Genomic DNA, 12,524 nt, shown 5'->3' with positions numbered 1-12,524 from the left:
CAACATTCATAGGACTGGTGGAAGGGAAGGATCAAGGAAGAAGGGGGCAAACTGAATGTGTGGTGAGGCAGAAGCCCAGCAGAGACTGCTGTGAGTGACCCCCGGCCAATGCCAGAGAAGGTCTTTTAGGTTTGGTGAAGAAGTCACCCTGACTGTAGGCAGTCTGAGTGGAGTGGTAGAAATGGAAGTTAAATTTGGGTAGGCCTGTTCCTTACCTGATCTGGATTAAAAAGTAGCTATGGAGGACCTTTGGGTGTCAAATGAGGAAATATGAAATGGACTTTGTATTAGATTATTGTGTCAGCATTCAATGTCTTGGATGTGATAATGGTCTGCAGTTATGATACAGGAGGGAAGAGGGCAGGGCACAACCTTTAGAAGAATGATGTAACCATTGAGGATACAACAAAAACTAATTAGAGCTGATTAGGCCCAAGATGGTGGGAGATTCGACTTCCAGAGGACCTTGAGCCTCCTTACACCCTCCCTGTGGTATGTTGTTGTTCAGTCTCTGTCATGTCCAGCTCTTTGCGACCCCATGAACTGCAGCACGCCAGGCTTCCCTGTTCTTCACCATCTCCCGGAGCTTGCCCAAACTCGTGTCTGTTGAGTCAGTGATGCCGTTCAATCATCTCATCCTCTGTTGTCTCCATATGTTAGCATCCACATGGCACACTCAGACTTCCTGGGTGGTTCAGTGGTTAAGACTCTTCACTTTCAGTGCCATGGACAGGGTTGAATCACTGGTCAGGGAACTAAGATCTCGCAAGCCAAGCAGCATGACCAAAAAAAAAAAAAAAAAAAAAACCTACCCCATATTTTGGGTCACTCTCACCTTTTGAGGTAGATGGCATTCTGTCTGTGGAAAGTGTATCTCTAAATATCCTCTTCTTACCTATGACTTTGCCTCTTGCTGAATTACTTCTGCACTAAGACATTAAGAACCTAAGCTTCATTAAATCCTGAGGCCAGATGTGCAATCTCAGTTAAAAGACAGTGGGTTCAAGTCCCAGTCTGAGTTTTGGCTGGGTTGGAGTTCGATCTGAGTTGTGCAGTTTCAGTTATGTAAGAGAGGTCTGACTCTTAGGAGATACACGTTTTAGTGTTGGAATATTTAGGGTTGAAGGAGCAAAATGCCTGAAACTTTCAAGTGGTTCAACAATAGCAACAAATTATACATGTATATTGGAGAAGGAGATGGAAATCCACTCCAGTGTTCTTGCCTAAAGAATTCCAGGGACAGAGAAGCCTGGCAGGCTACATACAGTCCATGGGGTCACAGAGAGTCAGACATGACTGAGTGACTAACACATATATGTATCTGTATGTATTATGTATAATATATATAAATCATTTGTATGTTATATATGGGCTTCCCAGGTAGCTCTAGTGGTAGAGAACTCACCTGCCAATGCAGGAGACATAGGAGACTCAGGTTCAATCCCTGGGTTGGGAAGATTCCCATGGAGGAGGGCATGGCAACCCACTCATTATTCTTGGCTAGAGAATCCCATGCACAGAGGAGCCTGGCAGGCTAATGTCCACAGGGTCACAAAGAGTCAGACATGACTGAAATGACTTAGCACACACACCTGCATGTTATATATAGGTATGTGTATAGGTATATTATTTATTAGAAAGAGATAGCATATGTGGCAGAATGATAATTGGAAAATCTAGGTGAGGGGTAGTTCAGTAGGTTTTCAACTTTTCTGTAGGTTTAAATTTTTACTTAAATTAATGAGCTGGCAGGGCTGTGTTCCAACCCTGTTGGTTGTTTGACCTGAGGCATCCAGCACTGGTGCCTGCAGGCTGTGGGGTGGGGCCAGGTTTTGGTACTTCCAGGAGAGCTCATGCAGGTCCGTGTTCCCAGTACATTTGTCATCAGTCTCCTTGTCCCCACAATGAGCCCCGATTGCCCCCCACACACACACACCCACAACCCCTGCGCTCCCCACCACCAGGAGACCCTCTATGACCCAAAGTTTCTGAAGAGCTGGATGATCCAAGTAGCAGGTCATTTTCCCTCAAATAATCTCTTTGATTTTGGATATGAAGTTCAGCCACAGTGGGAGTCACATGACTAGACACTATCTGACCATCAGAATTTGGGATCTCAACAAGGAAAACCGCCCCTTTGAGACTTAACCTGGTTCACAACAGTAAGCTGTGCTCTGGCTTGGAAAATGACTGCATTTTTTAGTTGAATGTGTGTGCAATGGGTCAGACAGTCTTATCACGACAGCTACTACAACAACAACTTGAGAATATTTGACTGAAACACCAACTGAAATATTACGCTTAAGGCCTCAAGGGAAAACAGTAAACCCCAAGCTATCCTCAAAAACAAGCCTGGGAGGCAAGCAGGGAAAAGACATCAGTGTCAACTTTAGTAAAAAGTTCCTGGACTTTTTACTAAAAGATCTTGCTTACAGTTCAGCATCCTTCAAAAAATATTGTAGCAGTGACAAATAACCTATATGTATTCCAGTTATTACTTAATAATCTCATATACTGAGTACTAGTTAAACATGTTCTTAAATGTTTCTTTGGATGTTCATTTGATGGATCAGCCTTATCTTCCCTCTGCTGGAAACAATTGGGAGAGAATTCCGTGGAGTTCAACTTTTCCAAATCCCCAGCTCTAAGAAACTTTGTCAAACCCAACAGGTTCTGGGACATTTCTGTTTAGAATTGAGAACTGTCAGCTAACAGTAATTATTCCATAGCTGACTTGAATTTCTGATGCTTTTATTGCCCATTTTCTCTGATGGATCCAGTGTTTTGTTTCTAGGTGTCTGCAGAGATAAAAATGAGATCATACTGTTTAAAGAGAAAAAAATATGTGTTTTTTTGAATTAAGCAATTGGAAAATTTCAACTAAAAATTTCAACTAAATATAAATACCCATTTACTATCCAAAAAAAAAAAAAAAAGAGTGAACAGCAGGTGAAGAGGAAGTGGAAACAGCGAAGTTGTCAAGGAGATTTGTCCAGGTAATAGTACCTGTAGAGGACAAGTGAGGTCAAGAGAGGGTTTTATACCAAAACGTTTGAAATGAGAGCCAGCATAGTTATTGACAGGAATACCCCAGTGGAAAGGGAGAAATTGACTGTATAAGAAGGGGGTGGAAGGTTGTGGGTAAAGTCCTTGGGAAGGCAGGTGGGTGGCCCCAAGCTTGGAGGGGACACTGTGCTGAGGTGCTGTGCCAGGCCCTGGGGTCAGTGGCGGGGGGCATCCTTTTCTGCAGGAAATAAGGTCTGAGGCTCTCAGCTGACAAGAATTAGGAGGGGCAAGTAGTTGTTTCAAGATGATTGGGGCACAGAGCCAAGAAAAAAATGGACACGTTTGTTGTTTTGTGTCTAAGATCTGAAGGGAGATTATTCATCAGCTTAGCGAAAGGGCCAACAGAGGAGAGCGGTAAAGTCCATACACCTCTGCTACTCAGTTTTTCTATCTGTCACATGAGGGGAACTGAACCAGGGGCTCTCAAAGGATGCTGCAAACTCCTGTTCATACAAGGTCCCTTATGACCCCTGATGGGCTGCTTTTACTGAGTAGCGTGTGTTTGGCTGGTTTAAGGATTCAGGATGGCTAGTAAAAATTGGACACTTGCCTAAGAGGTTTCTAATTGAGGGTAAAAGCCAAGAGGTAAGAGAGACACTTGAAGACTACTTAAGGCTTGAGGGCACCCCGGGGGAACAAGGGGGTGGCCCAGAGGTCGCTGGGGCTCTGAGATGCCTTGACAACGTGTGGGTAAACGCAGTACGAGGTCCCTTGGAGAGTAAATTCTGCTGTCTCCGGGCTCTCACGGAAGCTGGCATCGCACAGCGTGAAATGAAACAGCACATTAATGTGATTAACACTGAATAAACCTCCGTGTGTGAGCAAATATAGCATGAAGTGGGTTTAGGAATTTTAAAATACCTATTATTAAAGACAGCCTGCAGGGCTGCAGTGGCATCCGATGACAATCCAGAGGCTGCTACCAGCATCTAACGTTCCCATAGTCCTTTCCTTCGGCAAAGTGCATTTGCAAGCTTCTGTGCCAGGCTCTTCCCTGATCCTCCCAGGGGGTTATCACCACTACCCATTTTATAGATGAAGAAACTAAACACATTGTCAGCAGTAGGTCTCTCAGACCGTGGAAAGCAGAGACCATGGAGATCATCATCAACTCCCCCGTGGCTGGCAGATCATTGGGAAGGGAAGGAGCCTCCAGCCCCTGAGAGCCGGCCCAGCAAACTGTGAGTTCTGTGCTAGGACCTGCACGTCTGGCTGGCGGCTGAGCATCAGGCCGTGGGCTGCAAGCCTTGCGCAGATGGTCTCACTTAGTCCTGATGACAACCCTTGGCAGTGGGTATTATTAACCCCAAGAGGAAACTGAGGGCAGACAGGTTAAATAACTTGCCAAAGGTCACCCGGCAGAATTAGGGTTCAAGTTCAGATTTGTCTGAACTGAAGTTAGTGCTCTGGACTGCCAAACTGGACTTCTAAACTGCCAAGCTGCCTTCCAGGAGGGCACAGTGTGGACTTCAGGAATTCTCAAGGCCCCTGTGCTGGAGAGTGGTCAGCACAGAGCTGAGCTCAGGTAATAGGATAGCACCAATGTCAGTGGCTATTGACTGAGGGGCTGACAGTCTGAACAGTTGTATGGGTAGAGATATCTTGTGGGGTCTTCCTCTTCCAATTGATGATTTCCCCAAAGCTTATGAATGCTTAATCTAATCAAGGGAAAAAGGCATCAGAGAATCGCAAAGCCTTTCCTTTATTAACTGTCAAGTCCAATCTGTAAGCTGTTTACGTGCCAAGGTCAGAGATCAGACTTCAGCTGCTTGCCTTTCATTCATCTGGCAAAGCCTGGAACATAAAGTTTATTGATGCAAATCTGATTGGCAGGCAGGGGTAAGGAGGTGGCCAGGACAGGGAATATCCGAAGGAGTCCTAAGCCACTCAGGTCAGTCCTGCTCCCCAGTGGTGCTAACTCCACAGGCTCCAGATGACTGGCCGTAGCTCAGAGCTTTCCACACCACAGTCTAGATGAGCAGCACACATCTGGACCGTGGGCAGAGTTCACAGAGCCAGGCAAGATGGGGAGGGAAGGAGTCCTTTCTGCCTGTCTGTTAGTTTGGAAAGGAGATAGTGAAGTATGGTCTTGAAACCACACAGATCCAAGGAATTCCTGTGTCAGCCTCCACTGGAGAGGCCTGGGAATTGGGAAGAGGGAGGCACTGTTACACCTGAAGCTTTTGGCCAGCCCTGGACTAAGTGGCTCCCTGTCTCTGGCAAGTTCCTGATGGGGCCTCCTCTGTGCCCATCAGCAAGGGGAGGTGGGGGAGCACACAGGAGTCCATGCCTGACTCTCTACCTGCAGTGTCCTCAGGATAAAGACCAGGAGGAAGGCCCTAAGTTCCAGAAGAGGGTACTGGACCCAGGGATTGGTGCTCATGCCACTCAAGATGGGGAGCGGTCTCAAATATCATTTGTTCTTTTAAAAATATATTTATTTGCTTATTTATTTAGCTGTGTGGAGTCTTAGCTGTGGCACATGGAATCTTTCATTGCGTTGTGTCAACTTCTCTTTAGTTGATGCGCTCTGGTTCAGTAGTTGCAGTGAGGGCTTAGTTGCCCCGAGGCATGTTAGTTCACTGACCAGAGACCAAACCTTCATCTCCTGCATTCTTAACCACTGGGTCATGGAGTGAAAGTGAAAGTAAAGTTGCTCAGCTGTGTCCAACCCTTTGCAACCCCGTGGACTGTAGCCCACCAGACTCCAGTGAGATTTTCCAGGCAAGAAGACTGGAGTGGTTTGCCATTTCCTTCTCCAGGGTATCTTCTCAACTCAGGGATCGAACCCAAGTCTCCCGCATTGCAGGCAGACTTTACTGTCTGAGCTACCAGGGAAGTTGGATCATGGAAGGAGTCCCTCAAATATTACTCGTTTTTATCAGGACCAAACTGAATTTTGCCTCATCTGAGAAAAAGCCCTGACCACAGGTCATTTTAAAATATTTTTTAAACTCTACAATTCAGTAATAGTGGTTTTCCACAGCAGTCAGCTGTCTGGATTTAACCCCCCAACACTTACACATCACAAAGCAAAAAAATAACAAAATTAAACAAACCAAATCCCCAGGCCTCGTTTTATTTCCAGGCTAGGTTCAAGGTCTAGTCTGAGCAGCGAATGCCTCCTCTCCTGGTCTGTTTCTGGACAGGCAAGGGGGCAAAGTCCCTCTTCCTCTTCTCCATGACAGGGCCAGGCCTGGGTTGTACAAAGCTCCAGAGAGAAGTGCCCACCGAGGAGCAGGGCTGGGCCAGGGCTCCAGTGGCCATGACCTCTCAGTGAATGATGAGCAATTGCTACCATTGGGCACTGGGATAGGAAGATGATTAACACAGGATCCCAGAGACCCACACACAAACCACTAACCATAGTAAAAACCAATAAATGCTCTCTTTGTAGTAGGAATAAAATGTCTCAGGTGCACAGAGGAAGAAGGGAGAGGGAGAAACTTCGGTGTTTCTCAAAGTGGTTCCCAGACCAGCAACCTCAGTGTCACCCAGAAGTTGTTAGAAAAGCAAATATAAGCCCCAGCCCAGACCCACAGAGTCAGAAATGCTAGAGGTAGGGTCCAGCAAGGTGTGTTGCAGGATACCCCCTAGGTGATCCTGGTGTGAGCTGCAATTGGAGAGTCATGCAGGGGCTGGCAAACTGCCTATTTTTGCAAATACAGTTTAACTGGAACATGGCCACAGTCGTCCATTCTGGGTCATCAGTGACCACCTTCCTGCCGTGCTGGCAGGGTGAGACTCGTGACAGAGACAACAAGGACTGCGAAGCCTAAGGGCCTCTGGCAGCCACGCTTCAGTCAGCTCAGTGCTGGGACCCAGCTCTAGTTTGAGGACTTCCTGAAAACACTAAACAGTCTATTTTAAGTGTGAGGAATATATATTAGTCACCACAGTTAGAAAGGTAGGTTTTTAAAAAATCAAATGAGGAAGAGAAGAAATCATAATTCTAGGGAAGCCCCCGGTTAGACTCCCTGTCCCACTCAGTGCTGTGCTGGATGCTTTAGGAAGCCTAACTACCCCTCTAAGATGGGCATCATTTCGCCCTCCCTTTAAAGCATTTTGATTTATTTATTTTTCGCTATGCTGAGTCTTTATTGCAGTGTGGACTTTCCTCTAGCTGCGGTGCATGGACTTCTCATTGCAGTGGCTTCTCTTGTCGCAGAGCACAGGCTCCAGGGCACGCAGGCTTCGATTGTTGCAGTACGTGGGCTCAGCAGCTGTGTTGCCTGGGCTCTAGAGCAAAGGCTCAGTAGCTGTGGTACACAGGCTCAGTTGCTCCGCGGCATGTGGAATCTTCCCTGATCGGAGGTCAAACCCATGTCTAAGGCATCGGCAGTGGGTTCTTTTCCACTGAGCCACCTGGGACGTCCCATCATATCCCCTTTAATAGATGAGAAAGGGGAGCTGGGACGGTGAAGTAAACAGCTCAAACTCATGGAGCCCAGGGGAGGAGAGCTTGGACTGGTCCCTGGATCAGCTTAGCTCTCAGGTCAGGCTCTCTGCCTCACACCTACCACCTCTCTTCCCAGTTATAAGATGGAAACTCCCTCAGTGGGCAGTGGGGGCCCCTCACAGGAACATGTTAACGTAACAGGCACAACTTTCATAGTTTCTCCAGTGGAGGAGATGAGCCGCCAGGGGCTGGAGAACTAGACCCAGGGCTACTTCCAGGGGGTTCCAGTCCTGTGGGGAGCACAGCGAGGGGAGGCCAGGAACTGTAGAGACCACAAGTCTCACCTGTCCCAGCCGAGCAGGGCAGGTGAGACCATTCAAGCACTGAATGAGTGCCAGGTGGAAGGCAGCCTCTGGGCAGTGTGGCCACCGAAGGCCTTCCTGCGCTGCCCCTGCCCCACAGACCAGTCCGCAGGTCCTTCTGTCCAGCTGCTGCATCATCAGGGTGGGGGTGTGTATAGAGGGCGCCCCAGGGGAGAACCTGGTAACTGAGGTAAGTCTTGTATCTGTGAGAAGAGAAGAGAACCTATCAGGGTATTTCCTGCTCTGATACAGGAGTGGAGTGGATCAGCTGGTCAGTGAGACGCCAAGTCCCTAATCAGATTGGGGAACCTGTTACGATGTGATGTCCTCACTGGTGACTGAAAAAGCAAAAGTAAAATCTTGCCTTCCTACCACAGAAGAAATGCGGGAGCTAAAACACCACCATCTGGGAGGTTCAAACAGTGACCAAGCAAGCCTGTCCCCCGCCCACACACACACTGTCTATTTTGGTTTCCAAACATTTTGTTAGAATAGGAAAGCAAAAAACATTCTTGACAAACAAAAGAGCTTGGTATGTCAGGCAAAGGTGATGAAGGCAAGCATTTTGAGAAGACTAGTGACCAACTGCTTTCTCTAATCAAATCAGTATGGTTCAGTTATTTTAAACAAGCATCATCAGAGTGTCTTCACATGCCAGGCACTACACTAATCTTTCTGTTTCTTTTAAAGTAGCATTTTTTCATATCTTTTCTCTATTATGCATTGCATTAAGATCAGAGGTATTTACTTATTTAGTTCTTTTTCTTTTGGGGGGGGCCTCAATGAGCCACTTGTTGGATCTTATTTACCTGATCAGGGATCGAACCTGGGCCCGCAGCAGTGAAAGTGTGGAGTCCTACCCACTGTACCACCAGGGAATTCCCCACACTAATCTTTCTGAACCTTGGTTACCTCATCCCATCCTCACATCAACTCTGAGGGGCAGGTCATGTGAGCAGCCCCATTTTATGGGGTGAGGGAGGGGTTCAGGCAGGACACTTGGCTGACCCTCAATAGCACGCATGGTAGAGCCGAGTTCTGAACCCAGGGCTTGTGACTCTGCATCTTGTATTCCTTTGACAGCATCACATTTACTCTGCAAGTAAAAACTAAATCTGGACAGAGCACAGGAGACTGGGAAAAGACAGGACCCAGAGACTGTGGATGGCCTCACACTGAGATAGTATTTATTCTAAAGGCGCTGGTTCTTGGAGCTGATGGAACCACACTCCCACTGATCCATTGATAAGGGCTACTGGGCCACTGTGTAAATAGGCATTGTCACAACAGGCCATGTGCCGGGCCAGCTGTACCAAAACCCTGTTTCTTTGTTGCCTAAACTATTGTTTCAGGGGAAAATTGCCTTGAAAGAATAATTTCATTTTGCATTTACAAATGGCACTTTTTTTCTCCTTCAAATTTCAGAAGACTTTAGAGAGTTAACTGATTTAATCCTTAGAGCAAGCCTGGGAGGAGAACAGGTGTTAGTTCCCAGTTTGATAGAGGAGGAAGTTGAAGTAATTTTCCAAAAGTCTTACGCTAATGAACACTAAAGTAGAGTTTTTAAATGTGAGGCCTCACTAGGATACTTGCAAAACCAGAGAATACCACTTGGGAGGCTCCATAATGACGGACGAAATCAACTACCAACGTACCAGAAGCTGCAGGGTTGGCTAAAAATGGGTGATCCAAATTTCTAAGGAAATGTAAGCCTAAATATAAATTGCAAGCCTATATATAAACTGTGGTTTCAGGAGAGGTAAGTCCAAGAGAAAGAAGTCAAGAAAGCAGGGTTTTGATGTAATTTCATGAGAGGGGACAGACCTAGCATCCTGTCCTTTTAGAAGACACACTATTTCAAGGAATTGAAAACAGCAGTTGTCTTCAGCTGGCATCCGGGGTTATGTACTGTTCTCAGCATTTTGATGACTTTCTTTGGGAACTGGATTAATTCTGGGGCTGGGGGACCTGAAGACCTGAGAACCAGATTCTGGGTGATGATGAGTTTGGTAAGAGTCTTGCCTAAGTGACTAACCAACTGCCCAAGTCTACACTTCCAGAGCAGGCGGAAACTAACAGCCAGGTAGAAAAGTTGTAGAACACAATAAATATGGGTAAAAAGCAAGAAACCAGAACAAGGTGACAGGAACTTAAGTGTTAGCTGAAGCAAACTCAAGGAGCAGGTGGAACCTGGAGTTGGACAAGAGGGACAGAACCGAGTGCCCTGGCTCAGCCATACCCTGCAGAGCAGGGGGCAGAGGGCACAGACCCTGGAGGCAGACCAGCTTTCAGAGAATTCTCTCACCTCCTCTCCACTTCCTCCTCCTCCTCTGTATGGTGGGGCTCCCTCAAGGTGGAAAGGATTAAAAGTGATCATGAACATGCTCTCATTCCAGTGCCTGCCCCATAAATGCTCAATAAGTGCTTTTTGCTATAATCCCTGCCCTTTGGGATCAAGCATTAAACACAGGCTCAAGACACTGAAACACTGCAACATAAAAGCGCCTGTTTTACCGAAACCTTGGTGAGATTGTGGCCTATGCGCATGCCAGCTCAGCAGCAGGCATCTTCTCATCCTGTCACAAAAGGCTCATAAGGCCCAGAGTGATGCTGCAGCTCTGCCTGACAAGTGGTCCTGCTGCCAACACGCCAGTTCTGGCCCGGGGCCATTTTCACTCACTGTTCTCTCTGCCTGAAAGGCTCTTCCCCCAGACGGTGACAAGGTTTACACTTTCATTTCATTTAGGCCCCTGCTTAGACGTCTGGTGATCAGAGAACAGCCGTCCCTGACCTACCTCTCTCTGTGACGTAGCATCTCCGCCGCCCCTGGGGTCCAGCCCTTGGTCCTCGTCCCTGATCCCTATTTCTCCTGGCACTCCGTGCCTCTGATGTACAATTTTGCATTATTGTCCATTTCTCTCAGTGGCATGCACCTAAGGGTGAGGATTTAGTTTTGGGCTTTTAAAAATTTGTGTTTTTTTTTTTCTTCTTAAAATTTGTGTTTTATTGAGATACAGCTGACATACAGCACTATACACTTAAGACATACAGCATGATGACTTAGGTACATCACTGAAGTGACCGTCATGGTCAGTTTAATGAACAGCCATCATCTCATATAGACAGAAAATTAAAGAAATAGGAAAAAAAAGTTCCTTTCCTTGTGATGAGATAGTCTTTCTTTTAAAACTGTCCTTCTCACTTCTTTCTACTGAAAAACCTAGCCTGGAGGTTTTTCTCTCTCTATCATGGAAAGACAGTTACTGGCCAGCTCCGTATCACTATCACACAGACGCAGAAGATAATGCACAGTCCATGCAATGTAATGTGGCCACACCTGCTAGGTGTCTGGTGGAAGGTGTTCCAGGTGGATAGAGGGAAAGGGCAAAGGCCTTGAGGTGGGAGCAGGCTGGTGAGGCTGGAGTGGAAGTGCTGGGGATAAGGGTGTAAGAGAGGATGATTCCAGGGTTTTTGAAGTAATGAAAGAATGGAATTGACATTTGATAATATGAGTTAAATGGGCTTCTCTGGTATCTCAGTGGTAAAGAACCCAGCTGCAGTGTAGGAGACATGAATCTGATCTCTGAGTCAGGAAGATCCCCTGGAGAAGGAAATAGCAACCCACTCCAGCATTCTTGCCTGGGAAATCCCATGGACAGAAGAGACTGTCAGGTTACATATTCCCTGGCATCACAAAGAGCTGGACATGACTTGTCGACTAAACAATAGTATGAGTTAGGTAGGGAGAGAGTCAGGTTCTGCCTGTAAGTTTTATGATGATTTCAGGTTGGAAGCACCTGGCATGGATCCAGCAGTAACCCAGGTGCTTTATATATATTATCTCCACAGCGCAGATAAGGAGATTGAGGCTCCAGAAGTCAGGTGTCCTTGGGTCTCAGAAGACCTTTTACATACTTCTCACATATGTAGACATGTTGAGATTTGAATCCAAGCTACTTTTCCAAGGGTTTGTCACTGAAGAAGGAGCTGAGAAAGGATTTGCCTGAAGGTGGAAAAGTCAATACTGTTGTGGATAAGGTGAGCTCAGACCCCCTTTCCAAACACTGGAACACCAGGACACGGAGGTTCCTTCTGTAGCTGGACTGGTAAGCTTAGGGCCAATAAGAGGAAGCACCACATCACAAGAGCGTTCGGCTGCAATCCCTTTGGCCTCAGCCAGGCGGAGAGCAAATCTATTTCCATGTCTGTTAGGCTGTCACATGATGCCAAAACAATGGAATGAAATGTGGAAGTTTCGATTGGGTTTATTATCATGGGTTACACTCCAGTTTTCTTCATATTTTAAAAGATTTGCTCAGTGTACATACAAAGTCTTCACATAAGGCATTTATTACTAATGTAACTGATGTGCCTTTGAGGGTCTTGACCTGCCCAGCGTGGCCTGCAGACCCGTGGCAGCACCTGAGGGCTGAGAGGAAAGTAGACCCTTAGGTCCCGCCCCAGACGCACTTTAGGAAGATGCCCGAGGGATTCGTGATGTGAACGTGTTCATCACTCAGTCGTGTCCAACTCTTTGTGACCCAGTGGACTATAGCCCATCAGGCTTCTCTGTCCATGGAAGTCTCCAGGCTAGAATACTGGAGTGAATAGCCATTCCCTTCTCCAGGGACTCTTCCCAACCCAGGGATTAAACCCGGGTCTCCTGCATTGCAGGCAGATTATTTACCATCTGTGCC

The sequence above is a fragment of the Muntiacus reevesi genome, chromosome 18, assembly GCF_963930625.1.
Source record: "Muntiacus reevesi chromosome 18, mMunRee1.1, whole genome shotgun sequence".
Lineage (NCBI taxonomy): Eukaryota > Metazoa > Chordata > Mammalia > Artiodactyla > Cervidae > Muntiacus > Muntiacus reevesi.
The sequence above is the reverse complement of the archived record's forward strand: the minus strand, read 5'-3'. Positions refer to the sequence as shown.